Raw genomic sequence first — 4,838 nt, 5'->3', positions numbered from 1 at the left:
GCAAAAGAGTATTTTACATTTTGAAGCTACATTCATAGTTTTACTGTCATATGGAGACAAACATTGTACCAGTGAATATGGTAAAATTGGTCATTTATATATAATAAAATCGAACCTTTCTATAGAATTCACCAAAAAATGTTACGCAGCTTTTAGATTGAAGATGTGGGAGTTGGTGGTGATGTGGTAATCAAAAATGTTTTTAAAAATAGCTTCTTTAAAATAGCTAAAATATCCACCTGGTAGTGTTGTAGTCAAGACCCAAGACCAGAGTGTGTTGAGACCAAGACAGGACCATCATCTGAAAGATCCACATAATCCTTAACCCAAAAAAGTCATAATAAAATAAAAATGTAATTGCAGAGGTGAATTTTACTTTCCTTGAGTTTCTTTGAGCAAACAAATACAAATAACAAACAGCTGATATGTATTTGTCTCAATAGAGTATAGCTAAATCATATAAAATGGTACTTCATGTCACTAACGGGTCAAGCTCATCCACAAACATAATTTCAAGTATTTCAATAAAGATTTTCATGAACATGAGAACCAACTAAATTCAATTCACAGTTTGTCCACACTTTGACAGGTGTCGTGCCTAGAATGATAATATCTACCCCGGCTGCCCAGGCATCTGTCTACTGAGCCACAATGTTTTTTAACCTTCGCTCCTGGTTGCAGAGGCACTGGGTTGGTATTTGGCATGTCCCCTGACCACTATGTGCACGCCATCTCATGCCAAACCCTCCTACAGTACTCAACCGCAGCCAGCTGCTCATTCTTTAATTAATGAATGCCATTTGACAGCTAGATGTAGCCTAACAAGTCCCTGCATCTACAGAGAGCTTAGGAGATTTGCACCTCACCCACTGTTTGTTTGAACGGGAAGTAAAACGTTTGGGTGAGACATCTATTTTTTTCAATGGGTAATAGAGGCTACTGTCTAGAATTGATTTCTTGCTATAGTGGGGATATTGTCATACCAGAGAGTATTTGACTGGACAAAAATGTTGACTGTACAAATATAACAACAGTAACATTTCTCAAACATGCATACAAAATGGGATAGTTCGAGGAATAACGCATATTGAGCTATTTTAAAGGATATTAAAAGGTTAATAATCAAATCAAATATCATTTCATTCCTTAAAGGAACAGTTCACGCAAAAATAAAAATTCTGTCTTCCATTTACTCACCCTCAAGTTGTCTCAAATCTGTGTAAACGTCTTCCTTCTGATGAGCACAGAGAACATATTACCATAGTAGGAAAAATTACTTTATAAATGTCTTTGTTCTGTTGAACACAAAAGAAGATATTTTGAAAAATGTAGAAAAGCAAACATTTATGGGGCGCTTTTGACTACCATTGTCATTTCTTCCTAACATGGTAGTTAATGCTTTCTTCCAAATATCTTTCACGTGTTCATCAGAACAAAGACATTTATACAGATTTGGAACAACTCGAGAGTGAGTAAATGATGACAGAATTTTCGTTTTTTGGTGAACTATCACTTTACCGTTTAAACTCGCTCATAAATAGCCTCGAAAAATGTGTTTTTACACTCGCACCACATTTAGAACAACATATTAACACTAATGAGCACACATGTGCTGAACCCGAGCGCAGAGCCCACGTGGCAGCGAATGCGATCATGCGAAAGCACCGTAACTCGATAGCACGTCTTATGATAATATTGTATTTAACATAGGGAAAGGTCAAACCACAGCACGTGTTTTAGTTTTCACCGCCCTCTGCTGCGACTTCAGCACTCGCTCTCGCATCGCTGCAGGGTGCAAATTCTATAGCAAGGCAAAGCAGGGTAGAGGTGAGCGAGGCGTGTGGGGCTCCGAGCACTCGGGGGGCCTCATTTCTCACTCACCCTTGTTCGAGACTTCCATTAAAGTCGGGGGTGTGCGCGCGCGCTCTCGAAACAGCCAGAACAGCAGATCGGATGGGGCTATAATGTATATGCTCTGGCATGAATATCAGTCTGATAAGTCAGGATTAACCGATGATCATTTCTAGAAAACATGATAGCTCCGTTAAAAAGGTCACACTTTATTTGACCAGCTGTTACTCAGTTTACCCAACTAAAAGAAACTGAATCGAAGCGGATATCGCATGACGACGTGTGTGAAGTAAAAACACAAGCACTTCTTACATGAGGTTTTTGCGCGTAGTTTGCGTTACGTCCCCCTGCACTTCTCTTTGGCTTCACGTACAGTAACTTTTGCCCATTTAACGGTCCAAAATGAAATTACACGTGCTGCATGCATCTACTCTGTGCTATTTTTAGTGCGGCGATGAGGATCGAGATAGGCCAGAGAATAGCACTCAGCAAAACATCCACCTGCTTTCATTTAGCAAGGGAAACGTGGTTTGCATGACTGAGCAACATTTGTGAAGATTTAGGTATGAGATTTTATGTGCAAAATGAAATGTTATGTGTGATATGTGCTGAATCGGCTCTGGAAGTAAAAGTCCTATCATTTCCTCCACAGGGGAATTGATTTTATTACACACATTAGCCTAAACTGTATGTCATTTTTATAATGTGTGATGTGCTTTATTACATCTTCAAGACAATAAATATGAAGTTCAATTAAGGTGATTAAATATACAGTATTATCAGTGTAACATTATGAGTGTAACTATGGAAACAAATCATTTCTGATGCTTAAACAGCTCAGTAACCTATACGGTAAAAAAAAACTTAACTTGTAAAATGTAAAAAACGAAGTTTTACTGTTTTTAAAGATTTTTATGTATTTTTGAAATACAGTCAAAAACTGTAAAATTACAGAAAAAGACAGCAAATTTACATGAAAAACGGGGAAAACAATTTATAATACTGTATATCTTTATATCCAGTTATTTTACAGGACTATATATAAAACTATTATTTTACGGTATATTTCTGTCACTCCAGCTGAGGGAAAATGTTCATTTTTTTACAGAATTGTTTTTACAGTGAATGTTTCTTTTAAATTACTCAAGTTTACATTACTCAAATTACTAAATCCATCTTGTACTGCAACCTCACAGTTACATCAGGATATTGTGCGCAGGTGATATAAATGTTTATTTCAAACCTGTATGACAAGGTTTGAAAACTTACATTTTTCGGTGAACTTGACCTTTTAGAGTTTATACCAGGATTTTAGAGGACTTTATGTGAAAACCATTAAAGCATACTGATCTATTCTATAAATTTCTTATAAAATACAGTAATAATACAAAAACATATGACTGAGCTCTACAGACTACTTGTCTACACGTATTTAGCAAACACTGATGTTTAATTCCAAGCACAAGATTGTCAGACAGTCAACTTAACATTGACCTTTAGCCACAATAAAAAAAACAAATATAGTGTTTTGTATTTGATATATGTCCAATAGCTAATGTTCTGTGCAGCTTAACCTGGTTTCAAAAACCTGACCGGTTCAAAGGCTTTTAAGAGCTTAAATGACAATAAAGACAAACACGTTTTCACACCAGTGATATTTAACACAGAGCACATGTTTCTGGAGCACACGAGTTAAGGAGTGCAGCATAATTGCTTTACAGCTGTCGATTGGCAAAATGATGGCTGCAGGAGGACATGCATCAGAGTAATTTAGCTCCGCTCGAATGCCGCATTAGAGGGTGAACTCAATAGCTCCGTTAATTACGTATAACATTTCCTCTCCCATAAACCAACCACAGCTGGTACGAATGCCGCATTAATTGCTGTGTGCGAGGATCATTCCGTAAGGAATACATTGACAATATGGACACCAAATGCAAGCAACAGGCAGGACATGTAAGAAATCAAATAAGAATCCATATCAAATACAACATTTTGAAGGGCTGTACCACTGAATGAACGTGAATTTAAATGTTGTGATTATCTGTTTCTTGCCAACACGTTGGAGTGGCAAGTGCACCACACCAACAGAAGCGCTGGATTTCACAATGGCCTTTAAACCGCAGTTCGTGGAACTGATCAAAAACTGCAGTACCACAAACCACATGGCTACAGGGGACCAACTGTTAAACCTTTATTTTCAGATGGTAATTGGAGGTCCCTCACAGCGTCTGCACGCTTTTTGGCAAACCCCAGAGCCCATCTTTCGGCTTTATGGGCGCCCAGCGCCAGCTTTCACTGTGAGCACTCGAGGTGCTGATTTTTGGGGGAGAGTGAATTAACAACCACACTGCATTCAATTTTGTGGTTCATTGGCATCTGCTGTGGGGTCAGTAGTTCTAGCTTGTATTCTTTTCTAATAAGGAGTCAACAAGGCAAACTTCTCAAGCGGGGTGCTTGCCGTGTTCTTAATTGCCAGTAATGACGAAGACAATTTTCTTGTCAGTAAATCAAAAGCGCTGAAACTAACTAAAGGTCGAAAATCTTAATTTGTCATAATAGTAAATAGTTTCGATTTTTCCTTATAAAACGTTCATAAAAAAACGCCATAAATTATTACAAAGGGTCTCTTGAATACATATACTATTTTATTGATATATATAATGTAAAATACTGCAAAATCCGCAGTGTGCACGGATACTTGCCCTGTAAAATCAAGGTACGTCATCCACCATAAACCTTCCCTCAACTCAGCAGCTAACCTGGGTTATGTAAGCAGACGGGTTCTAGGAGAGCGAGCTGGGCTCCAGTTTCTGCTCTGAAACCAAATTCTGTCCCAGCTGACTGATGTGCTTACTTGAACAGATACATATGCATCTCCCATAAACACAAGTACCTTCCTTAAAGGAACAGTTCACAAGATAATAATTGCTATTACTTACTCACCCTCATGTTGTTCCAATCCCAAAAATACATTTTGGGGTGAA

This window comes from Triplophysa rosa, linkage group LG6 (assembly GCF_024868665.1).
Source record: "Triplophysa rosa linkage group LG6, Trosa_1v2, whole genome shotgun sequence".
NCBI lineage: Eukaryota > Metazoa > Chordata > Actinopteri > Cypriniformes > Nemacheilidae > Triplophysa > Triplophysa rosa.
Note: the sequence above shows the minus strand (reverse complement) of the source record.